This window comes from Peromyscus maniculatus, chromosome 18 (genome assembly GCF_049852395.1).
Source record: "Peromyscus maniculatus bairdii isolate BWxNUB_F1_BW_parent chromosome 18, HU_Pman_BW_mat_3.1, whole genome shotgun sequence".
In the NCBI taxonomy this organism is placed as follows: domain Eukaryota; kingdom Metazoa; phylum Chordata; class Mammalia; order Rodentia; family Cricetidae; genus Peromyscus; species Peromyscus maniculatus.
Window position 1 is genome coordinate 47847370 of NC_134869.1, and position 27214 is coordinate 47874583.

The following is a 27214-nucleotide window of genomic DNA, read 5'->3' on the forward strand; positions in this document are numbered from 1 at the left end:
ATGGCTCTGGTCCCCTCTTAGCTCTCTAGATTGTGAGGTGAGCAGTCTGCTCTGTCACATGCTCCTGGCTCTGCTTTGTTGCTTTGCCACTGGCCCAAAGAAACTGTCAATTGATCATGGATAGAGACCTCCAAAACCGCAAGCCAATATAATCAATCAAAGTCTATCTCTTCTCTCCCTGCCTCTTAATTTTTTGGGGACAGGGTCTCTCTATGTAGCCCAGGCTGTTCTGGAACTCATTCTGTAGACCAGGCTGGCTTTAATCTCCAAGAGATCTACCTACCTCTGCCTCCTGAGTGTTGGAACTAAAGGGGTGTGGCACAGCACCCACCTTTTCCTCTTCATAGGTTACTTGCCACACATCTTTAGTAGTGACAGAAAGGTAAATCGCACTGTAAGCGCTCTGTTTAAAGCTAATTCATAATGCTCTTTTAGGCATTGTTCTTAAGCAACGCAGTGGACCCATAAAGCAGTGCCGAGGACTGGGATTCTAGCTCTGTTGCCTGCCTGTATGAGATGAGCTGGGTGACTCAACCTTCAAAACCATGGCTCTGTTAGCTCTAAAACTATGCTAATATCTAGATGAAGAGAAGGAATAAAGTACATAGACCTGGTAGAAATAATTTTATGTGCCTAGATCCTCTCTTCTAAACATTGTTTGTCTTGTGTCTTCCAGCCCATGCATATAGCTTTTCAATGGCCACTAGTAATTAGCCTAGTGAGGGACACTTGGCCAGCTTGGGTCGGTTAGTGTTTTTCTATGGAAAGGGAAGGGAAGGTGATGATGGTGGAGGAGGCACACACAACCGTGCACAGCTGTAATCCCAACCGCCAGGAGGCTGAGTCAGAGGGATCAGGAGTTCAAGACCAGCCTGAGTCACACTGAGTGACCCTACCTACAAACAAAGTCAGTAACAGATAAATAAAAATAAAGGAGGGAAAACCTGGAGTAGGGAGAGACACAGGGGTAACAGGGAAGAGAAACGAGGCAGAGTGTACAAAAGAAGACTACAGACTAGAAACAATCCAAGTTCTAATTGTTCCCAAGACGCAAGTGTATTTGGATTATCTGAACGACCCCAGTATCCTGTAATAAAAATCCCCATTTGCTGGCTGCCAATCACATGCTGGAGGGTCTAACTACACTCAATTCCCAGTGTGTATTCATTTGTAGTACTGACAATATCAAACCATCAGCACCATGGAGGTGTGTGTGTGGGGGGGGGGGGGGGGAGCTGAATCTACCGGACTAAGGACTAGCGTGGTGTTTGATATACAACAGGCATCCAGACACCTATGGACTTAGAATTCAACGTTTAATGCTCCTTTGTTCACGACAGGAAAGAACTGTCCATCAACGGATGAGTGGGTAATAAAAAAACTGATATCATTTTAAAAATGGAAATACTATTAATATCTAAAGAAAAATGCAATCACAAAATTTCCAGCAAAGTGGATGGATTTAGAATGTGTATTAAGCAAAGTCATACAATCTCAGAAATAAAAGAAAAACCCTGCATGTTCTCCCTCACATGCAGAGTCTATCTAATAATCAACACACATATGTAAACATATGCACAGGTAGATACTGTATGACATGTAGGAAAGAGAATAAAGCAGGCTAAACATCGGGTGATGAGGAGGGACTGAGTGCAGGTAATGGACACAAGCTATCAAAGAGTGTAAAGAGCTAATAGCTTTTCTAGTTTTCAGTCTGTCAGGGACTTTTTGGTTTTGGTGGTGGATAAATGCATAGGGAAAGTGTAAAATCCAACACGAAGCTACACAGCTTCTGTTTCAAATGGCTATCCTAACTGTATAGAAGTTCTTCAAAATGTATAAACTTTGGCCCGGTTAATTTCAGTGTGTGATTTTTGTTTGTGTTGGTGAGCTTTTCTAGAATGAAGTTTATAAATGAAAAAGAAAAAGAGAATTAAAATCCTTCAAAAAGCCTAAACATCCATAGATATAATTGTGGTGATATATTGTATATCAAATAAAACTTGCCTAGGATCAGAGGAAAGAACAATCCACTAGATTAAACATAGAGACCAGGCAGTGGTGGCATATACCTTTAAACCTAGCACTCAGGAGGCAGAGATTTGTCTGATCTCTGTGAGTTCAAAGCCACCCTAGACGACATGAGATTGATTCAGTCTAGGAGAGAAACAGGGGCAGGCAGTGGTGGCACACAGCTATAATCCCAGCACCTGAGATCTCAGGCCTTTGCTACCAGTATTTGGGAAGCACACATGCCATGAATCCCAGCACTAGCAAGGAAATGATATGGGTGGGCAGAGAAAGGTGTATAAGGTGTGAGGAGAAAGAAACTAAGAGCCTTTTCATCTGAAGGCTTTTGGCTGAGGATTCAGAGGCTTTCATTCAGAGGATTCGTGGAGATAGGATCTCGACTTCCATTAGGCCTGAGGATTCCGTAGTGGTGAGAAATTTCTCTAGTGGCTTGTTTCCTCTGATCTTTCACCATTTACCCCCATATCTGGCTCCAGGTCTTTTTTTAATTATATGACTATTTAAATTCCAGCAACATATAATTCTGTGTAAAGTGGTGAAAGAATCTGACATTAATCTTCATCCATAACTAGTGGTCTAGGAGGTACATCTCTGATTATGTCATGGTAGGTCTGTCCAGAGACAGAACAAAAATGGGAGAAGGGAGGAGCCAGGTACACAGCATCCCCTTCTCCCCACTTCCTGATGGGCACCCTGGACCACAGCTTTCCTCCCCAGAACAAGTGGTCTGGTCAATGACCCTGAACTCTGAGCCCAAATAAATCCACTCTTAACTTGTTTCATGTCAGGTGTTGAGTCACAGCAACAAGAGCTAGGAGCTGGTACAAAGAATGACCATCAAGAGGGGTTCGATTTTAAGTGAAAGCTAGAAGAGGCCAGTGGAGAACACATCTGTGAAGTGCTATTCTGAAACATTCCACCCCTGGAATAATTTTATCATTTGAGCTCATCATGGTTTGTTTTGAAGACTACACAGTAAGTTGTGACCTACAAATAAATGTTAACCCCATGTAAAAAAAAAAAAAAAAAAAGATTGCTGAGGCTCAACACCAAGAAAGATGAGATGTTCATCTGCTAGAATTTTATCAACTGTGGAACACAAGTCAACAGCTGCGACCCTGAGAAATAGGAGTCTTAGAAGCCATTGGCAATTCCACAGACTCAAAGTGAGGGAACTGTTTACCTCCGTGCCACATTTCAATCTAGAGATTAAAATAGACTTCATTGTTCCCGAGTCCTGACTGTCATAATAAACAGACTCTCAATTGCAGGGACCATCTTAATGGCAGAGCCAGAAGCCTAAGAGAGGAAGTCATGGGGAAGAACTGTTTTTCATAAAAAGAGCATGAAGAAATGTATTTTTCATCTTATTATGTTTCCAAATTGCACAGAGTTTTGAATACTGGCAACAATAGATCCTTTTTACGCTAACAAAAAGTACAACTCAACCACTGAAGAATGAAAATAATACAAAACTCTTTCAACTTATATTTGAAAAAAATCTTCCTAATTTACTAATATATTCCTGAAAAGGGTACAGAAAAACAATATGAATAAGATCCCTGATTTATTTGATCAACAGTTTGGCCAAAACAAGCATAAGACAGTGGTTGACCCGCTGACAGACTTACCTAGAAATAGCATCAACCTGTTACCCTATAAAGTGCACTAAATGCTTACAACCTATGATACCTTTTCCACGGGAGAGAAGACACTGCTAATTTCAACCTCTGTTGTTTAGAAGGCTTTGCAAATTTGTGTGTGCCTACCAACCCCGCGGAGGACTCCTTAAAACATAGTTTCTGGGCTCAACTCAAGATTCCGACTCAGTAGCACTAAAGCCTTGCTTCTCAACTTGTGGGTCGCGACCCCCTGGAGGAGTTAAATGACCCTTTCACAGGGGTCACCTAAGGCCATCAGAAAACACAGACATTTATTTACATTACAATTCATAACAGTAGCAACATCACAGTCATGAAGTAGCAATGAAAATAACTGTTTGGTTGGGGGGTCACCACAGCATGAGGAACTGTGTTAAAGGGTCACAGCCACAGCGTTAGGAAGGTTTCGAACCACTGCACTAAGGCAAAGTCTGCACAAAGCTCCCAAGTGATGGTGACGCCCAAGTCACGGATGATAAGTAGCACTGACGTAGATAAAATATGGTCCTTCTGGTCTACCAGGGACTGACATTTCCTTGCCCTCTTCTTCAGAGCTGGAGACTAGTAGGACACTCCTATTTTACAGGTCTCTAGTGGTGGGTACCACAGCTGGGGACGGAAAGCCTGAGACAGATGGGGATCCTGGTGATACATGGAGTTGCAGTACCATAGACATACATTCGTGGGTAAGGTTGGGGATGCGGTGTCATGACTGGTTCAATGGGAACAAGGAGGATGCCCCCCCCTCCGCGCCCCCATGACCCAACCAAGGGAATGAGAGTGAGAGCCCTGTCAGGATCACCTGCTGTAGGGGATCGGGGTCTGAGCACTCATGACTAAGAGTCTCTCACACAGGAGACTCACGCTGGGAAAACTTAGCGATATTCAGGAAGTGTGCTTCCAGTGGCGGCAGCAACGGGCCTTTGGATTGTCTAACCTGGGAGTAAATTTAGACTCGGGGGCAATCACTGTATCAGATAACTGTACACCAGAATTCAAATAATTAACAGAACCTTTTCACTAGGATGAAACTTTTTTTTTTTTTTTTTCTGTTTTCTTTCTTTTTGGTTTTTCGAGACAGAGTTTTTGAGCATAGCTTTGGAGCCTGTCCTGGAACGCGCTCTGTAGGCCAGACTGGCCTCGAACTCAGAGATCCGCTTGGCTCTGCCTCCCGAGTGCTGGGATTAAAGGCGTGCACCACCACTGCCGGGCATGAAAAACTCTTAATATGATGCCGGTGAGCCTTCCAATAATGCAGAAAGAAAGGCGGGTTTTTGTCTGTTTGTTTGGTTTTGTCCTGTTTAGTAAGAATTGAATACAGAACACTGGCTAACCTGGGGTCAGAGAGCTACTCATGGTAGAGCAGCCTCAGACCCCCTCTGGCCCTAACGCCTGTCCCACCCAACGCCTCACTGCAGAGCAAGGAGAAAACAGCCTGTGGATCCAGAGGGAGCAGGGGCCTGCTGCTATCCCCGGAGCCTAGTGGGTGGTGAGGTGCTAAGAAGGGTAAGGGAACAAGAAGTCGAAAACTCAGAGTGACGTCTATTGCTCTCCAGAAGCAGACGGAGACTTCAGTCTGAAGCGGGGTCTGCCAGCAGCTGCTGAGAAAGGCCTCCCCAACTTCTGAACTTGCAGGAGCATTTGCTAGGGGGACAGCCAGTAACCCGTTTTTAATTAGCTGGATACACCAAGCTACACCGACTTTCTTAAACGCAAGGTGTGTGCTTTGTAGGGAAAGGACTTCCTGATGGCTTACTCCTCTCGACTTCCACTTTATTTTTCCAAGTTCAGGTTCAAGCTCCAATGAACAGATCCTAGTACATATTTCATAAACACTTTTTTGTTAAGACGCTAGATTATTAACACAATCTCCAGGCTATAATAAAATAATTAAAAAACCCAATACTGTGCTGTCTTTTGTTTGAGAAAACAAGAAAAAAAATACATAAATAAAATATTGAACAATAAATTGGAACTAATGGAAGCAGACCCCCCAAGGGGCAGAAAAGTGAAAGAGATGGGGTAGAAAAAATAATAGAAACTAAACTTTTCTATGTATGTGGATTTTAAAAAGTAAGTGGACTACATATCAAGTTGCTAATCTTACAAAACAGGTTATATATAAATTCTAAACAACTATGGGATACAGGCTAAAAAAAAAAAAGGAACAGTAGAAAAAAGTCTTAAAATTTGCTCAGCAGTTTGTGGTCTCACTGCAGAAAAATCAGCGCCCTGCATATGTATTAACAAGATACAGAAAATAACACTTATTTCTTTAGTATAAGACAAGTTAAGAAAAACATCGCAACTTGAAATTTGAATCACAAATTCCAACATGAACTCAACAGTTGAAACGTAAATAGTTTATAACTTGATCCAATCAAAGTGCCTGAAAGCAGACCCACCCCAGGGAGCATTTTGAGGACCATTTCTCACCAGGTTAAACCAGGGCTGAAAGACAGTGAGAGTACAAAGTGAGTCGGGCGCCAGGCAAAGAAAACAAAGACCACGACCCTCAGAGGTAACACAGGATTTCAGAAGGAAAAAGTACGTGTTTTGATATGAGATAATTTCAACATTAGGAACAGACACATGGAGGAAAACCTCTGAATCCAGTGACAGTTAAAAAGAGAAATAAAAACAAAAACTGAACCAAGTGGCAACAGCTAGAGGAAACCATTACACTGGCTAGTTGCTCTGAAAATAAAGGAAGGAAATTCAACATGGACTCTGTCTCCGTCTTGCTTAAAAGAGCTCTAGTTCTGTCCCCATGAATCAACTGCTGTGGAGTGTTGGTTACCAACCAAGATTTGTATGCTCAAATCCTAACCCCAACATGATGTTGTCAAGTGAGGCTGAAGCCAGGTGTGGCGGCAAGGAGCTGTGGTTCCCAGCGCTTAGAGAGCCACACACAGAGGCGGAGAATGAGTTCATGGCCAGACAGGCTACAGCGGAAACTCTGCCTGAAGGCAAAAAGGAAGGGGCGGAGAAGGCAGAGGGGCTAGGTAGGGATGCAGCTCAGGACCCAGGCAAGGCCTGGTGTGCCTCTGATCTTCAGCAGCACTGGAGTTGAGGGGAGGAGAGGAGCCTTCGATGGGTGATTAGGACAAAGCAGAGGTAACGGGATTCCTGCTTCCATACAAGAGACCTCGGAGCTATCTTTCCCAAACACGGAGACACGATGAGAAGTCAGCTGATTGGAACCAGGCAGGAGAGTCCCCGCAGGAACTCGACAAGGCTAGAAGTCAGCTGTGTGCAGTCAGTCAGGAGGTCCTCACAGGAACCTGACCACGCTAGAATCCAACAACCATATACAACCAGGAAGGGGGTCCTCTCAAGACTGTGACCATCAACTTTATACAGAAAACTATAGGTAACTGAGCACAGCAGGGGGGGGAGAGGTGGCCCTCCCCGCGAAGAGCCCGGCGACTGGCTGTTCAGTGCCAAAGCGTCAGCCCTGGAAAACATGCATACAGTACCACAGGTTACACTTACTAATGTATATGTATATACAAATGCATATATGCATGCAATAACATTAGTGAAATTAGGGCATGGATTTGAAGGAGAGTTGAGAGAGTGTATGAGAGTGTTTGGGGGCAGGAAAGGAAAGGGAGAAGTGTCATTATTATAATCTCAAAAACAAAGACACAAAGATCATGACTGCTCTAGAAACCAACTATACATAACCATGAAGAGGATCCCCGACATCATGACCATGCTAGTCCCCCGTCTCTCAAACTTACAGCGCCCCCGGAACTGTGAGAAATAAGCTTTTCGTTTTTGTTTTCCAGACAGGGTTTCTCTGTGTAGCCCTGGCTGTCCTGGAACTCCCTCTGTAGACCAGGCTGGCCTCGAACTCAGAGATTCACCTGCCTCTGCCTCTCAAGTGCCGGGATGAAAGGTGTGCGTCACCATGACTAATTGGGAAATAAGCTTTTTTTTTGTTTTTAAGCTAATGTTACTTAGTTATAGCAGCATAAACTAAGGGATAGAGGAGAATGCTATAGAGTACAAAGAATTTATAGGTAGAAAACAATCATGCAACCCTCCATCATGGAACTGGACCGAGGGAAAAAGAAAGCACAGATGTTAACTGAGTCGGGGAAAGATGGCAGAAAGGGGTGCAGTGTGGTGAGAAATGATGGCCTCCCGGAGTACTTGGGAATTTAATGGAGATGAACATACCTCACAAGAGGAAGCTCTGATGAGCACTTTGCCCAGGGCTTTGGTATGCATTCTGAGCGGGCAGCTGATAACACAAGGGGGACCAGCCCTTTGATGGGATGCAAAACGCCCCACATATCATCACCCTTGGTTACTTTTGCTATGAAGAGACACCATGACCAAGGCAACTTATAAAAGAAAGAAATTTATGGTCAGTATCTCGAATGCAGGTGAATTATTTCTTTTTAAATACTTCTGCATGTTTGAAATGTTTAAAGAGGAGTTGTGCAAAGAGTTTCCTTCTTGCTTTAATTCTATGAGGAAATGAAACTTTTTTTTTTTGAATGTATGTAATAAGACGGAACAAAGTAAAATTCGGGACAATGAAAAAGGGAAAAAAAAAGATGAGGACAAGACAGCCCCAGTTGCAGGCCAGCAGGCAGGACTCCTGCAGACAGGCCCAACTATGACAACCCCCCATCGGACCCTGTCACTGACAAGCCACTCCATCCCCTAAACCCACCCATTCTCCTAGACGCAGCTGCTACCTGAGACTCAGACTCTGCCAGCTCCGATTGGATGGACTAAGAGTGGCTCCTTGAGACACAGACACGGAAGCTTCTCTAAGACAAAGGACACAGTAAACAAGACAAAACAGCCCACAGAATAGGAAAAGATCTTCACCAACCCCACATCTGACAGAGTGCTGACCTCCAAGATAAAGAAATCAAGAAACTAGACAGCAAAATACTAAACAATCCAATTTTTAAAAAAATGGGCTACAGAGCTAAACAGAGAATTCTCAACAGAAGAAGTTCAAATGGCTGGAAGATATTTAAGGAATTGCTCAACATCCTTAGTCATCAGGGAAATGCAAATCAAAATGACTCTGAGATACCATCTTCCACCCGTCAGAATGGCTAAGATCAAAAACACTGATGACAGCTTGTGTTGGAGAGGATGTGGAGCAAGGGGAACACTCCTCCACTGTTGGTGGGAGTACAAACTTGTATAACCACTCTGGAAATCATTACAGTGGTTCCTCAGAAAATTAGAAATCAATCTACCTCAAGACCCAGTGATACCACTCTTGGGCATATACCCAAGGGATGCTCAATCATACCACAAGGACACTGGCACAACTATGTTCATAGCAACATTATTCATAATAACCAGAACCTGGAAGCAAATTGGATGCCCCTCAACTGAAGAATGGATAAAGAAAATGTGGTACATATACACAATGGAGTATTACTCAGTGGTTAAAACAAAACAAAACAAAACAAAATTTTAAAAAATGACGTCATAAAATTTACAGGCAAATGGATGGAACTAGAAAATATCATCCTAAGTGAGGTAACCCAGACTCAGAAAGACAAACATGGTATTTACTCACTCATAAGTGGATACTAAAGATAAAGCAAAGGATAATCAGACTACAACCCACAGCTCCAGAGAAGCTAGGTAACAAGAAGGACCCTAAGAGGGATGTACGAATCACCTTGGGAAGGGGAAACAGAGGAGATCCCGATGAGTGAACTGGGGATGGGGAGCAATAGAGGGTAGGAGATGGGGGATGAGAACATGAGGGAACAGCATGGTCAAATTGGGGGAGGGATGGAGTGGGAGAGCAATGAAAAAGGTATCTTGATTGAGGGAGACATTATGGGGTTAGGGAGAAACCTGGTGCTAGGGAAATTCCCAGGAATCCACAAGGATGACCCCAGAGTAGACTACTAGCAATAGTGGTGAGGGTGTCTGAACTGACCTACCCTGGTTATCAGATTGGTGAATACCCTAAATGTCATCATAGAGCCTTCATCCAGTAACTGATGGAGGCAGATGCAGAGAGCCACAGCCAAGCACCAGACTGAACTCCAGGAGTCCAGCTGAAGAGAGGGAAGGGGGATTGTATGAGTGGGGCGGAAAAGGGGGGAGTCAAGATCATGAAGGGGAAATCTGCAGAGACAACTGAACCAAGCTCATAGGAACTCATGAACTTAGATCAACAGCCATGGAACCTGCATGGGACCGGACTAGACCCTCTGCATATGGGAGACAGTTGTGTAGCTGGGTCTGTTGGAGAGGCCCCTGGCAGTGGGATCGGGATCTATCCCTGGTGCATGAGCTGGCTTTCTGGATCCCAGCACCTATGGTGGGACACATTGCTCACCCTTGATGCAGTGGGGAGGGGCTTGGTCCTGCCTCAACTGAATGTACCAGGCTTAGCTGTCCCCCCATGGGAGAACTTAACCTGTTGGAGGAGGGGATGATGAGGGGTGGGGGGGTGGGGGGGTGGGTGGGGGAAAGGTAGGGATGGGGGGAGCAGGAGGAGGGATGAGAGGGGGATCTATGGTTGGTATGTAAAATGAGTAAAAACATTAAAAAAAAGATGAGGACAAGTTGGCATTTACCACCCCGCCCGAGTTTTATAACCACCTTGAAGAAGCCTGGCGTACTGTAAGGACTGGGAAGACACGGTAACACCACACGCATCACGCTGGAGCTTTATTTCTGACAGATACTGGAATAATGTACCTCCTAAAATGATTCTGGGTCCCTCAAAAATAAACGTTCATCTCTCTTCTAGAAGGCAAGGTGACAAAAGAGTGTTTTAAATAAAATAAAAATTTGAGAAGTGCGTTTTGGGAAAGGACGGGTTCAGAACAAGATCTCATAAGGACCAAGACACGGTCTTGGGGTTCCTAGCCCTCACCCACACTGGAAGGACAGGGCACCTGCTGAACTAACGCAGAGGCCTCTAAACCAGGCACTAAAAAGGTAAACGAAAATTCTGAAGCTACTATTTTAAGGATGCTGTTGATAAGTTTACCACATGGGAAGGAACACACTCTTCCCACCAATGGTAGAACAGGCCTCTGTGGCGGCCAGGTGTCCCAGCTTGCTCACAGCTACCATGGTTCTTACACTGTAAATCCTGGGTGGTGGGTTTTTCAGTTAACAGGACTGCTGGGAACCCGACCTAACACATCTGTTCGTCATGTAAAACACTGACCCACGAGAAAGAGACTGGTGGAGTTTTAGGTTGGAGACTGGCACAGATTAAAAACAGGATGCCCAACAAGTTCCTGGGTCTGAAGCGGAAGGAGGCAGAGACGGAACACAGTAACAACTAGACAGAACTATGCTGGGGCAGTGGGCAGAGAGCGGGCAGGTCTTATCATGGCAGAAAGCTCCAGAATCATCTGACTCCAGACTCCAGGGTGGCAAAAGGTCAGCCCTGAGAAAGGATGTTCTTAGGTGTCGGCTTTCAAGGGGACATCTTAGTCCAGGTGGAGTTGAGGGCTCAGATCCCTGGGGTTTCAAATGTGTAAGAAGCTGGCCTCTGGGATCTCCGTGGGAGGATGGAGAGGGCATCTGGAGTGCCTGTATTAGTTACTTCTCTCCTTTCCGACACCAGGTATCCGAGCAGGGAAGGGCAGGTTTATTTTGTTTCACAGTCTAAGAAAGGATACATTCAGCAGGGAGGGCATAAAGTAGTCCATCACGTGGTGCCTTCAAACCGGAAGCAGAGAGCACCGGACATAGTCATGCTATAAGGCTCCACCTCTAATGGTTCCACAACCTCCCAAATAGTGCCACCCTCTGGGGACTAAGTAATACATCAGTGGAGAAGGAACCCGTTCACATTTAAAAACTCTATAACTTTAGGTCTCTGGACCCATGGAAGAACCATCATGTAAGAGTCAACAATGGAGTCCTACATCCCGTACTTGCTTTTCTTTTCTTTTTTTTTTTCATGTTTAGTAGTTTTTTGGTTTGTTTATTATTTTTTTATTTACTGGATTGCAGACATTATTAGTTTCATATTACCAGGTATACCTGTAAATATCTTCAAGTTTTGTTTGGGACATGGCTACTGGAAAAGAATTTGATTATTACAGGTTTTCCATTTAAGACCTATTAAATATATATAAAACACTTTAAATAGCGGGGGGGGGGGGGGAATAAATAGTTCTGGACTAGACCTAAGAGAATGGAAGGGGAGCCAAAAAAGATGTGCTCCCCAATCTTTTTTTTCCACTGGTGTCCCAAGGAGACAAACTGCACTGAAATTCTTCCTACCTGGAGAAACGAAAAATCAGAGGGACAGATTGGTCGGGCGGGACAACCACACCACAGTGTCCAAGGTGCCTGTGTATCTCCTACTCACTAAGAACCAGTTTCGCACTTGGATGTCCCAGTGCAGAACGCTCCACGTTTGGCATCGGGGGCAACCCTTACCATCGGGCAAACTTAACTACGTGGAGCAGAGTGACTAGGAGGAGTTGAGCCAACAGAAGCGTCGCCATGGCGGTGTCTCTGGCCACTCCTGGGTCTCTCCTGTTCAGGCTTTGTTCAAGGCGTATCCAAAACGCTCCCCAAAGTATTTCCCCAGCATTCACTCAACTCCTCCCCCCTCCCCCCGACCCCAGAGTCACCCTCATTTGTACTGTTCCTACAGATTTCACATCCCTTTTAGGGGCAGCCACAGACCAGCTGGCATGATAACTGCGAATCTTCACTGTCGACAACTGTGGTTCTCAAACTTCCTAACACCGTGACCCTTTAATTCTTCATGTAGTGGTGACCCCCCGCCCAACGATAAAATTACTTTTGCTGCTACTTCCTAACTGTAATTTGGCTACTGTTATGAATCATAACATAAATTACCTGTGTTTTCTGGCGGTCTTAGGTGACCCCTGGGAAAGGGTTGTTAGGTTCTCAAAGGGTCATGACCTAGAAGGCACATACTTTGACATGTCTGTGGGGGGTGTTTCTAGATAGAGTTAACGAGGAGGGAAGCCCCACCCGAAACGTGGGTGGCAGCACCCCATGAGCTGGGGTCTCAGACTGTATGAAAAGGGGAAAAGGATTAAGCCCCCCCCCCTTTGGGTACCATCATTCCCTGCTCTGGGCTTCCTGACTGTGGACACAATGTGACCAGCTGCTTCGTGGTCAGGCATCTTTCCCTGCTGTGGATGGATTGTATCCCTTCACATCCTGAGCCCAAACAAACCTCTGTTTCTTAACTCGCTTCTCTAACAGGTTATTTGGTCTCAGCAACAAGAAAAGTCATTGATACACACTCAGGTATCTTTCTCCCCACTAAAAATAAGGACAGGAGCCCACAGACTTAGAACTTGGCCCGGCTGACCTTTTTGCTGCCCATAAGCTGCGGCCAGGGTGCTACACGGATTCAAACGAATGCATTTTGCTACTCTTTGTCACGGGCACCTACAGAGCTGGCCAGGCTTTTCCCTAGCGTTTCTTGCCAAGCTGGCTGAGTGGGTTCCTTGCTGCTGACTGATCACCCCTGGCTTCCTGTAAAGTCTTCTGTTTTGTGCATTTTTCATAACTAACTCTACAACTCCTTACATGTTTACGTTTTATCACCCACCTATGAATTTGCTATCTCCCAGGCGTTCCCCAACCCCACACAGCGAAACTGTGAGTAAAAGCATCATTCCAATGTGTCCCTTTAGATCTGCCCATTATCTGGGCAGATCTGGGCCTGTAATTCAAGTGAAAGAAATGGTTACATTTAAATCTCCCTCAAGTTTTCATGGTATATGTGTGTGTGTGGGGGGGGGGGTAAATAGGACTTTATCGTTCACTGACTGTGGGAGGCTTCCCAGTATAAGACCTTTGTGATATAAGTGGTAATTTTTAATTACAACTTCACCTCTCCCATCCCACTTTAGGCATACCTATACTCTGGTAGACTATAATGAAGGACAGTGATGATTGGCTGATATGGGGACTTTTGTTTTTAATTCACAGAACTGTAAAGAGAATATAACCTAAAACCTGCTGTAAGCATTTTATTTCTCCCTTTCCTCTGTTACACAAAATTTGCAGGGGATGGTGGCGGTGGTTTGGGGTTCTTGTGATGAAACCCAACAAACAAAACACTTGTGCCAGATGACACATGTCACATGAATCCAAAGTTCAGAGAAGTAAACTGATCCCCAAGCTAACTAAAACCAGGAGCTCCTGGCCCACTAAGTCAATGTGAGGGGCAGGTCCCTTTTGTTTCAAGCCTCATGGGACTCGAGTCCCCAGTGTCAACCAGGTTTTTCTACGGCTGTTTCCTTGTCCCCACCTTGCGAACCCCATAGTTCGGCTGCTGTCTCGCGGGAATGGCCATTTGACTTTCCAGAATGGGGGCCATTCCAACTGAGGCGTCGAATAAAAGTGAATGGGATCCGTAACTAAATTTCTTTGTAGTCTTGCCTTTTGACGCCTCTTAATTTTCACACGGAAAAGGGTAACACTAATTGCTTGACGTTTTCCTCTAACGATGTGCAGACACAAATACACTACATAGAGGCTAACTTGGTGACCAGCAGCGGACGCTCATGGTAATGACTCCCACAGTCATAACAGAGGAATCCATGGGCTGCACACACAGGCACACTTGCGAGCTGCCACAGAAGCCCAGAGGACATCTGTGTAAGGGAGAGGGGAGTCCAGGAAGTGGCTCATTAGGAAACGAGACTCTAGAACGCATGTGATCCCCCATTTCAGTTCCTCATTGACATTCATGCAGAAAGCAGCAGTGTGGGGGGTCCGGAGCACCACACCAGGAGGACACAGCTTTACAGCTAGTTTTTGGGGTCACGAATCTATTCACGTTTTGGCTCTTCTCCCAGCTCACGCGTAAACCGGCGTGCTTGGACTGGTAGTTGGCAAAAGGACCCTGTCGCGCCTTGCATTTTCAACAGCGTGGTGCATTATCTTTAATAATAGCACTGGCCACATTTGGGAGGAAGTTCACTGTCTCAGCAAATGACAGAAAATGATCCTGCCACATCTGCAGCTAGTCATCTGAGCTCTGAATAGCGGCTCATTCACACCAGCCAGCCCAGTCATGGCCTAATTCCTCCCCCAGATCTGCACTGAGCATTGTCTTACCGAACAATCACAAAAGCTGCCTCGAAGGCTTTGCATGCAAAGATCTGAAGTTAGGAAGGACACAGCTATCATGGGATCCCTGAGCTTGCCACCAGGTCCTTCTAGTCCCAGGGGACAGGGGTCCTGCAGGCCACAGTGAGAGGAATGGGCAGGCAGCCTCCTGCTGCCCTGCAGCCTTCTGGCTGCGGTTTCCTCTGCAGGCTAATCTTTCAGTTCCTGAAGGACATTCAAAAGTCAGAAGCAGTGGACTAAAAGTAAATAAACAAGGCATTAGCAAGTGGAAAAAAACTTCAGGAGCCCAAGAGGCACAAGTTGGGAGACTGTAGCTGTGTGTTTTTTTTTTTTTTTCTGGAGAGGTGAGGAAGAGATGCCTCAAAGATCCAACAATGGAGACCTTTGAAAGGAAGTATTCCTTACACAGCGAAAGGCCTCGATAAATATTCAGCACAGAAATTAAGAAGCTAACAAAACAGGCACACAGCGCCTTGTCATTTAAAGCGATGACTCTGGAAAATCAGAGCCGGGGCTTTGGAAATGGTTATTACAGACGGTTGTCTTTCAGACAAGCAGACAGACCGACAGCAACTGTCTGACTTGTCCAAGGTCAGGGGGTGACGATGCTGGTGACCTCCTCCCTCGTGGCGCTGAGGCCACTTACTGTTGCAAGGGTCAGCAACCTTCAGGACTCCTCTTTCCAATAGAGACCAAGTCTTCGGAAGAACCACAGCCTCTGCCTTCCGAGGGACACAGCACCTTCTCTATCCACTGCTACGAAGTCTGAGTCACTGCTGGCAGATCTCCTGGCTCTAGAAATCCCAGGCCTGTTAGAAGCACTGGGCTCAGCAGGGATTGGCTGAATGTGAGGTACTGGAGCCCCAGCCTTTCTTTGAGGTGTTAGCATTTTATTATTTACCCGGCGCCTCCAGGTACATCGCCTTCGAGAATATTCCTAAACATCCTGCAAAAGGAAAGAATAGACACTACACTTCCATTTTTCCAGATTTTTTTTTTTTAAAAAAAAACAAACCAAAAAACTGAGTCTGGCCTCCTCGTTAACCAGCTCAACACCATGGATGAGAGGACACTGGAAACTTAACCAAGACAGGCAGTGTGATTTACTGAGAATAACATCAATTTAAAAATCAAATTCTAGCTGGGCGGCAGTGGCGCACGCCTTTAATCCCAGCACTTGGGAGGCAGAGGCAGGCGGATCTCTGTGAGTTTGAGGCTAGCCTGGTCTACAGAGTGAGATCCAGGAAAGGCACCAAAATCACACAGAGAAACCCTGTCTCAACAGCCTCCCCCCCCCAAAAAAAAAACCCAAAAAATCAAATTCGACTCCATTGAAATCCCATCTTATCCACCTCCTGGCAAAGCAAGTCATGTACCTTCCTTCTCTTGTTGGGGCTGGAATGACGGCAGACCTCACCTCTCCAGGCTTGTGACGATTAGCCAGAGCTTTGGCAAAGAACCTGGCACACAGCGGTCCCTCAAACAAATGCCTGTTAACACTCACTCACATTAACCACGGCAACCAATTACCAGCCTCAAGTCGCTGGGGCTGTCCCCAGGTGACATCATGCCTTCATCAAAACCACTGCAAGCTTTACATGTGGATGTGGCAGGAGCCAGTTAAGTGTGGCCTCCACGGACAGCGGTCTGACTGTGGCCGAAGTGACCCATGGCTGTGTTTTCGAAGCTGCTTCCCCCCTCCTCCCACACAGGATGCGTCTGGTATATTCAAACACACACGAACTAAAGTGGAAGTCTGACTTCCCGATTTACTCGGAGGAGCTGGCCCTTTTGTTCCCAGAAGAGAAGCAACATGGCTGTGAAGAATGAGGTGGCTGAGGAAATGCTCCCTGGCGGGAAGGGAACAGCGAGGGCCTCTGTCCCTCAGAGAGGACTCAGGTCCAAACTGCTTCCTGGGTCGAGGCAGTATGGAGAGCATGAGGCCCTTGTAAGGAGGGCAACCACACTCAGCCGATGATGACGATATGGCTCCAGAGTGGCCAAGTCTCTTGGCGTTTCATGGAAAGCTAAGGCTCTGTTATGGAAAAAAAAAATCTGTAGATTTTTGAAAGCAATTCTGTGAGTCAAACAAAGCACACTTGTGTAAGGAACCTGGTCTCAGTATCTCAACTGTGGCTTTAAGCCTCCCGAGAGATGGCCCGCCAAGCTGCTGGGAAATTCTACTCTGGGATTTCCTCCCCAAAAAGGCGGGCAAGGAGCAAAAGTGGAGAAGAGCCAAGCGTGGGCTGCTGAAATAGATGGAACCATGGGCGGCACACTCTACCAGAAGCAGGCAAACGACGGTCTCAGGGGGTGGGAGGTGGCGGCCAGTCTAGCCGAGGTGGCAGTCGGGGCTCTTGTGGTCACCAGATGGTGGTCAGTTATTAGATGTCAGATGAGACCAGAGGGGAAGGTTTTTGGCACAAACCCAGAGATATTAGGTCATTCGGCCGCACATTAGCCTCCGACCTAAATAATCCTGGATGTGTCTGAGAGCGGCGAACTTGACTTGAGCGCTTCCAAACCACACAAGTCCTTCAAAGCTTGCAGACCCATTAATGATAGATGATTTTCTTCTAAGTATCATTTGGAAAGGGAAAAAACCGAAAGGAACTCAGAAGAAGAAGAAATACGAAAAGCCTTCCTGAGCCTGGAGTACAGCCTTTATAAATATGGACAGACGCTACCTTCCCCGAAGAAATAAACAGAGAAGTGGTAAAGGAAGCAAGCTACCGTAATGTTTTATTTAGTAAATATGAGTCACAGAATCGTCACCCTAAACACTATGCTGAGAAAAGTCGCTTGTCGAGACGTCAATCATTTCCCCACATTTGAAAGGCAGAGACTAGGTAGCGAGGCACCAATTTATCTTCCAGTCTAGCTTCAAACATGCCACAGCAATCTTTTTTTTTAAAATGCTGTAGTAAAAATTCATTTTTTATGAAGACTTTTGTTCTCTAAGGTAGCATAGTATCATACAGTCCCAGGAATGTCTCAAAGCTCTAAATTCATTACAAGTTCTATTATACAACACGGGCTTTTACATATTTAACTGTGTAAGTGAAAGCAAATGTAATTCTACACAGCATTATTCACAGATATGGAATTTATTTCCTAACCAGTTTCACTCAGAGATGCTCTCTCGAAATACAAAGTGGTTAAGCAGTTGATCCCAGAGGTAAATATTCTCAGCATGTTTCTCTCCTACAGTTTAGCATCCATCACGCCGACCTTCTTCGAAACAAAGCAAACATATGAAGATGGTCGTGTCACTCTCTTAAAAACTGGGCTTAGAGACGAAAAGACACACTGAGAAGGGAGGGGTTTTTTGGGGGAGGGGGGAAGAAATAGGTTTGATTTTGAAGCTGGAAAAGGTTCTGGGATGTTTTCTAATTTGATGGAGATAGGAAACAGTCACAGATAAGGACAGCAACCATCACACCTCTCATCAGCACAACTGAGATGTTCTATTCCCAAGGCTTCCAGCACTGAAGTGCCTGATAAAAACTGACAAAATAATCTACCCAATCATGGGACACAGGGGCTTTTCTGGAACCATCCACATGCATTGACCTCCATTCCCAGTTCATCTGTCAGCAACAACGCCTCATGCAAAGCAGTGTAGCAACCAGGTGATGGGTGCTATCTTCCAGAGGACACAGATAACCAGCGACTGGATTACAGAAGCAGAGGCTCTTTGCAGTCTGAGCAGAGGCCAAGAAGTGCTCAGGGCAGCTCTCACCACAGAGTTCCTCCACTGGGAATGTCAGGACTGCCAGGGTTGAGAAACTTGGGTTCAGAGGTGGGAGAAGGAGGTGGGCGTTTCTTCTGCACAGCAAGAACTGGGTGGTGGCTCCCCCACGAAGCGTGGCTTCTGATCTGGGGACAAGGACCCATAACAGTAACATTTAAGGGATACCACATGATATTTTCATATTGCCAGGACTTACGAAGTTGCTGATTTTTACCATTTATTTTAAAATTAGATTGACTTACTTTGTAGCGTGTGTGTGTGTGTGTGTGTGTGTGTGTGTGTGTGTGTGTGTGTGTGTGTGTTTGTATCAGCACACAAGTGCTATGGTCCATATGCGGACATCAGAGGACATCATCTTGCGTGTAAGAGGTTTAGACCAGTCACTTGGAAAGGACATTCTCCAACCTGTTGAGCCGCCTGCAGGCGGTATAGGGTGCTCCAGGTTCCCAGATTTTGCGAGCTGTCACCCATGCTGGGGTGGGCTTAGGTGCTGCCGAGTCATTTCTACTCCTGTGAGTATCCCCTCACCCACATTCCTGTAAGTAACCCCAACAGCTCTCATTGGTTCACTAAGCTGTGCTACCTTGATTGGTGGGTGTCTTAGGGATCTACTGCTATGGTGAAATAGCATGACCAAAAGCAACTTGGGGGTGGGGGGGAAGGGTTTACTTCACTCATATACCACAGTTCATCATCAAAAGCAGTGAGGGCAGGAACTCAAGCAGGGCAGGAACCCGGAGGCAGGAGCTGATGCAGAGGGCACAGAGGGGTGCTGCTTACTGGCTTGCTTCCCCTGTCTTGCTCAGCCTGCTTTATTATAGAACCCAGGACCACCAACCCAGGGATGGCACCACCCACCATGGGCTGGGCCCTCCGCCATCCATCACTAATTAAGAAAATACCCTACAGGCCTGCCTACAGCCCAGTCTTACCTAGGCGTTTTACTTAGTTAGTGCTTCCTCCTCTCAGATGACTGGAGCCTGTGTCAAATTGACATGACACTAGCCAGCACAGCATGGGGCACCCCTAAATGGGTGTAAATGCACATGCTGCATTTCAGGGTGGCTTCAGGGTTTTGTTTTTATTTTCCCATCACTACCTAACAACGTATTATAAGACCATAGGGCTCTGAGAAGGTAGTGTGGAGTGTTGGTTACCAACCTTCTCCTGCCCTGGACTGATGGACACTGCGGTGCCACCAGGGCCCCAAAACAGTTTTTTTTTTTTAAAAAAATGCTACTAGGAGCTCGAGGGCAACCAGACTTCTCAAAAAATCAGACCCATGAAATTATGAATATCCCCGACCTGGTCCATACCTCCTTCACAGAACTGAGAAATGAAGGATGCATGATGGAGTCCCACTAGGGAACAGGTAGCACCCACATCTGCAGAATGGGGAGGACTGTGTGTCTGAGGTACTTCCTGACTCGGGGTGCACTCCCTCTGTTAGGGACCTGGGCCATGGAACAACAGGTCGCACCTCTGTATCTCCTCTCAATTAAAGACAAAAATCAACCCATGGTTGAATTTCAAAACACCAGGCTGACATCGGCCCAGCACCGCCTTACGGACTGTGGTGGTGCCAAACATCAACTGTTCCGACAGTCTTTCATCTGAGCAGCGAACAAATGTCCGAGGCACCATGACATGAAGACCATCATCTCCCTTGACTTTCCCCTAGCGTGGTTCTTATTGTATTTCTTATTTTACTGCTTTTTAAAGATGCCTATTACATTGTTTTAGGTTACTAGAATCACGGCTTTGAAATATTTTACTTCTGTGTTAGCTTGGTAGTTGATATTTCATTTGTGCCAACGTTTGTTTTAAATGCTTTATACACTGTGGTTTGGCTATGAAGGGTTCACCGAAAGGCGCATCTGGTGAAAGCTTGGTCCCCAGTTGCTGCTGCTGGACCACAAGGGCGTGGCCACCTTCATCTTGGACTGCATCATGAGGATGCTATGGATGAAGCTATTGATGACTTCACAGCTGAAGGGCTACTAGAGAAGTGGGGTCGGATGAAGGTCACTGCCCGGGTACCCTCGAAGGACACATGTCACATGTCAGTCCTTCTCTCTAACTCTGCTTCCTGTCCATCGTGAGGGTATGTGGCTTCGTTCCGCTGCACACTGCCAATCACGATGCTCTGCCTCAGGCCCAAAGCAATGAATCAAGTGACCATGGATGAAATCTTCGAAAACCAGGGGCCAAGAGAAACCCGGGTCCTCTAAACAGTTCCTCTCAGATATTTGTCCCAGCGGGAAAACAAAACAGAATGGACCGACAGACATTCACCTGGCCTTACGGACTCACAGGGCATCTAACGTGAATGGTCGTATTTGACAGATGTGCAAAAAGAGGCCCCAAGAGGCCGCGGGAGCCGCCTACGGTCACAGAGAAACAGACACACAGTGACAGCAGAATCTACACGTGACCACTAGCCCGCGAGGGCTCTAGGCTGCATTCTTAGCGGCCCCCTCCTGTCTGTCCTGCTGTTCTCTCAAGCCACCACCATATAAAAGACCTACAGATGTTCTAACGCCCCACAAGAAGGAGACAGAAGGCCCCGCCTTGCTCGTATTCTTTTCAATGGACGGCTTCCTCCCCAGGGCACTTGGGGTACAATCTACAGTTACCTGGCATCAGTGGTTCTCACCCTTCCTAATGCTGCGACCCTTTAATACAGTTCCTCATGGTGTGGTGACCCCCAACCACAAAATCATTTTCATTGCTACTTCATAGCTGTAATTTTGTCACTGTTACGAAATGTAATGTAAGTCTCCGTGTTTTCCAATCGTCTTAGGCGACCCCTGTGGAAGGGTCCTTCAGCCCCCAAAGGAGTTGTGACCCACAGGTTGAGACCACTGCCTGGCATAAAAAGCCCCGCACCAGCTGCCCACCATCACCTCACCCGCCTCCCTCACAGCCTGGAGAAAGCATGCTTAGATTCTAGTCTTAGATAGGTTGATTTTTTAATTTATTTTGCCACTTGCAAGGCTTTCAAACTTGATGGGTCACAATGCATAGACCAGTCCTGTCTCCAACTCTTCTCTCAGAAAATTTGGGCTCAGCTTTTACAAGTCCTCCTCTCCTGCCAGCCTTAGACTATTGCATCTATCAATTCCACATCTGCTACAGTCCTACAAAGACCAGAAGCATTATGTTCAAACTTGTGTGTGAATGCCCATAGCAGTTGTTTATAGCAGTCAAAAAGGAGAAGCGATCTAACGGGTGAAGATATGGTAAATTCAGTATGTTGATAGAGGTTAGGGACGTGGGGAGAGGAATTTAGGGTACCACTCCTAACAGACATTGGCTTTCCTTTCTGGAATGATAAGAAGGTTCTGTACTTAGTGGTAATAACTGCACAACCTGCCAGGCTGTGGCGATGCACGCCTTAGATTCCAGCACTCGGGAGGCAGAGCCAGGCAGATCTCTGTGAGTTCGAGGCCAGCCTGGTCTACAGAGCAAGTTCCAGGACAGGCTCCAAAGCTACACAGAGAAACCCTGTCTCAAAAAAACAAAAACAACATAATTCCACAACCTGGTGAATATACCGAAAGCCACAGAAGTGTACACTTGAAAGGGCAAGCTGTCCAACTACATATCAATTTACAAAGCCCACATGAAATACATACGGCAAGCCTGTAGCATCTATAACTTTTATTCTATAGATCACAGACCTTAATATCAATTGCCAGGATATACAAAAAAAACCTATTCTAAGTTCTTGCCAAGCTTTTAAAATGTGGATCCTTGGAAGTCAATGCAGAATTTAGTTTCTTGCCAAATGTTTCTCTCTGAACTTAAAACTGTGTCTCTTGCAATCTCATTAGAATTTCCAAGATGAGGTATAAATATGTTAATTGGAAGAACACAACTGAAGTGATGTTTAATCCTAGCTGAAAACTTGCATATACCAGGGAGCCAGCTTAATTTGTAACAAGAGATGGGAGGAGTACATTGGTGAAAGCCACATCAGGGCACAATGTCAACAACAGTCTGAAGGGATGCAGATGCGTCCATGACTCCAGATGCTCCTCTTAACTTCCCAGTCACTGGGAGACAAGACAAGCAATGTTCTCAATCCTAAACTTTCTTTTAATATTTAATCATGACATAAAGAAGGGATAAAATGCAACGATATCTATTTTACTAAATGACTGGTATTAAAATCTTGGTGCAGTTTTTAAACCTACTGGTATCAGCAGACAGCCTACTCAGACGGTGTCAGCTGGAGGCAAGTTTCCTAATTTAATCTCTTTACACGATATTTTATATCCTCCATGCATGATGTCTCTGTGTTAAAAGGAATAATTGTGTTTGCATACATTTTGGCAATCAGTACGAAAACACAGTGAATTACTTCACTGCTGGCAAATTCCGATCAATAATTTAGGCCAATCAGGACATATGGAAATTAACAAATGGTTGTATAAATCCATATATAAATTACTGCATTCCTAAGCAGTGAATTATTTGGCAAAAACATATTACCAAAGTTAATATGTGCACAAAGGAGGTCTTTAGGTTTACTCAACAGACTATCCCAACTTTTAATTCAAACACTATTTTCTACATATAATATCACATATATCTCCAAAGTCTTTTGCATGCTACTTCAGTCAGTCCTCCACGTTAACCCTATAAAATGGACAAGAAATACTTTACTGCTTTATTTATATTTTTATAATAAGGAAATGAACAACACGTGAAATGTTTCTAAGGCCATAAACCTGTTTCGCAGTGAAGGGAGAGCTGTATTTCAAGACAGGTCACGGTGAGCTGGGAGTTCTTCCCAGAAGAGCACGTGGCCTTCACGTGGCACTGGGACAGGAACTGGTAGGAGTGAACATCAGTGCGTGTGTCACATCCCAAAGCATGTCCAAGGGGACTCTGGCTCAGGCTGCTGACCCCATGTGGCTCTGGGTGACCTCCGCTGCATCCGGTGCCAGGCACTGGCTCTGTGTTCAGGCCACCGCGCTGGCTGAGCTCCAGGCCCTTCAGTACCATCTATTCTCTGCTGGTCAAGGATGGATGATCCCAAGGCAATGGCACTAAAGGACAAGAAGGCACTCAACTGTGTAGCGCCAAGAACGTTCACCTCCAACAAACCCGCTGATGTTTATTATATCACCTCCACTCAGTAAGTCCAGACATCATCCTCAACTTTAAACAAAAGGCAGCTGGAGGGCGCGCAGGCCAAAAGCTCTGTCCCAGACTATAGAGCCGCTAAGCAGCAGGACCGAGGCTAGGGCGTATGTCTCTTCGCTGCAGCATCTGCCTTTGCCCCGTCTCCACATTTGACTTGATGACACGGTACTAACCTCATCACCTGTCTCCACATTCAACCAATACCGAAGTCTACGCGTCTTATCAGCCTACATCCGAATTATGAGGGCTAGACCAGAAAACATGCAGGAAAACTACGGTCTCCAGCGCTGCGAACGTCACAGTTTGACAGGACAAAGACTGAGGCTCAAAGTCAAGAGTCTATCACGTGGATTTAGATGGGCATGTCATAGAAGACTTACTGAGGAAGTTACAGGTGAGCATAGGTATGAGTCAACCAGGTAAGAAAGGAAAGGCAAGCATGGTCCTTGCAGAGAGCAAGGTATAGGGGCCTGGGAACGGTGCCCAGAGAAAGATGCTGTGCTAGGAAATACAGCTCAAGAGCCACTCCAGAGGTCCATCATGGCCTCACTCTACACGGTAAAGAATTTTGCTTCTGTCCCCAGATGCAGCACAGGACCACTGAGGGCTTCCAAGCATGGAGACACAGTGAATGGACTTGTATTTTTAAATGGACCATTCCAGCTGCTATCCAATCCAGAAAATGAACTTGAGGGAGACAAGGATGATGGGTGGCTGGGGGACAGGGCAGGATTAGATCACTGGCATGGCATGCAGGAGGCCCTGAATTCAATTTACAGCATGTGCATGTGCTCACGCATGCAAGCAAACACACACACACACACACACACACACACACACACACACACACACGCACACGCGCGCGCGCACACACACACACACACACACACACACACACACACACACACACAGAGTGCAACAAGACCGACAGAACGACAGTTTTGGAAACTAGACCATCACAGAGTCCCAAGCGAGATGCTGGCCACGACAGAAGGATGACAACAATGATCGGTTGTCACCCATGAAGGGAGAATGATGCTTACTTAAATCCAAAGGATCCAGACACTGAACCACAATCTGGGAGGCTAAGTCTTTGACATCCTGTCATCAACCAAATTTGAAAAACATTTCATGAACCTGGAATGACAAAGCAGGAAGGCTTTCTTGCTCATTGTGGCCGCTGGCTACCTTTTTTTTTTTTATGGCAAGCTGTCCATAAAATACTCTGAGCCAAATACAGGAAGCATGCACTCCCGCAGACTGATGTCATTGCCTTTCTGAACTGTTTCTAAGACCTGAGGTCTAGAAACTGGGCCATAGCTGAGTGAAGAACTGTTTCCTAGGTCAAAAGGTATTTGTGCTTTAGAAAAGTTCAAGGGCCAAAGTGAGGAACATTCTCCTCCACAAACACATGCTTCAAATAGACGGCATTATCTTGAGAACAGCCTGAACATAGTTTCTGTGCTTTATGCTAATTGAAGAATGTAAACATGCTTTGCCATTGGCAATCTCCATACTGGATTCTACAACTTCCAAATACCCACCCTTGGGTTTCTACAAGATGAGAGCCGAGGAAAGGGAAGAACATGCCAGAATAGAGAAAGAGTCACACAAATGTCCCAATGTCACATCCTGATGCCTGTCCTCTGCACACAGGAAAAGAGTCCTGATGGCCAAAGCTGAGTCCTCACAAGCAGAGGATGGGGCAGAGGTGGCTGTCCTGAACCTAAGTTGATGGGGCTATCTCTTGTATATGTACATAAATGCAAGCCTGGAAAAGGCTTACTGCCTGTGGCTCAGAGGAAAAGCCCTCTGGTCACATAGTCAAGGAATGCTAAAACTCAAGCTGGAAGATCGTAGACAACAGGGCTATAGGGTGCAGAATTCTAAAGCAGAGGAGTGTTCGTAAAGGTTAGGTGCTCTGACGAGGCAATTCCCCAAAATTCTAATGAGAAGAAAAGTGAATGTTGCTATGGAAACTAGCAAGACTGCTCAGATCTTAAAAGGTTGCGCTGAATGCTAGAAAAGCAGAGAACCCAAGGCAAAGCAAGGACAGGGAGACACGGTGACTGTAGAAGGGTGGCATGGACAGATAAGTTTCCTCAGAGAGCCAGAGATCAGCCAGGTATGGTGACGGACACATGGGGCCTATCATCCCGGCACTGGGAGGAGGGGGGACCATAAGCTCTTAGGCTGCACATCAAGAATCAGTTTCAAAACAGAACCAAAGATATCAAAGACTGAAATAAACTGGAGATTTCAGACATCATACAGACAATAAACATAAGGTTTTAAGGATGAGCCTTTTATTAAGTGTGCTGGCTAGTTAGTTTTATGTCAACTTGACACAAGCTGGAGTCATCTGAAGGGGGGGAACCTCAACTGAGAAAATGCCTCCATAAGACCTGGTTGTAGGGCACTTTCTTAATTAGTGATTGATGGGGGAGGGCCCAGCCCATGGTGGGTGGGGACATCCCTGGGCTGGTGGTCCTGTGTCCCATAAGAAAGCAGGCTGAGTAAGCCACGAGGAGCAAGCCAGTAAGCAGCACCCCTCCATGGCCTCTGCATCAGCTCCTGTCTCCAGCTTCCTGCCCTGTTTGAGTTCCTGTTCTGACTTCCTTCGGTGATGAACAGTGATGTGGAAGTGTAAGCCAAGTATACCCTTTCTACTCCAAGTTGCTTTTGGTCAAGGTGTTTCATTATAGCAATAGAAACCCTAACTAGGACATGAAACATTTTTTTTTTTAAAAATTCACTTTTATTGTATATTTAAAGTAGACAATATGATTTTTAAAACCATTTTATTGTTTTTTTTTTGAGAGAGAATTCCACATGTAAGTACTGTATGCACATCATTAGAACATGATCAAAAATGGACTATTTCTGATGTCAGGGTTGCAGGGAATTTATAATTAGTCTAGGGAATATATACTGATATGTTAAAGAGAAGTTTGTTCAGATAGAAATGAGCAGATGAATACTGATGAGGCGAAATGAAAATCTAAGATTGAAAAAAAAAAACACCTTATAAAACAGCAGTTAGCTGGTTCAAAATGAGTCATGTAACCTGGCATGGTTCTCTCGTTCATTCCAACAGCTTGGGAACCTGTCATCCACTGATGGTTACTCTTCTTCCCGCTCTCACTAAATATCTGACAGGGAATTAACTTAAGTGAGAAAGGGCTTATTCTGACTGATACTTCATCATGGCAGAGAAGGCGAGAGGTGGCTGTGACATTGCATTCACTGTGAAGAAGCTGAGAGAGACGAGCGTCCAACCCCAGGCCACGGCACAGTACCATTCAAATTTAGGGTCTACCAATTAACCCAACCCAGAAACCCCCTTTCAGACATGCCGAGGGGTTTGTCCCCAAGGTGTATCTAGATTGTGCCAGGTTGACAGTCACATGACATTGACGAGCATTAAGTAAGCAATTAGGGAGGACTAGGTTACACTAAGTCTCCGAGAAACTTCTGATAGTCTTACTCACTACATAGGACCCTGGTGTAGAGCGAG

The 27214-nt window shown here is 45.7% G+C and overlaps 1 protein-coding gene across 2 annotated transcripts in view; it reads right to left on the reverse strand.

Moving 5' to 3' along the window:
- The window catches only part of Ppm1h (protein phosphatase, Mg2+/Mn2+ dependent 1H), a 269105-nt gene that overhangs the window by 174733 nt on the left and 67158 nt on the right, over window positions 1–27214 (reverse strand). The gene's annotated exons all lie outside the window — the stretch shown is intronic.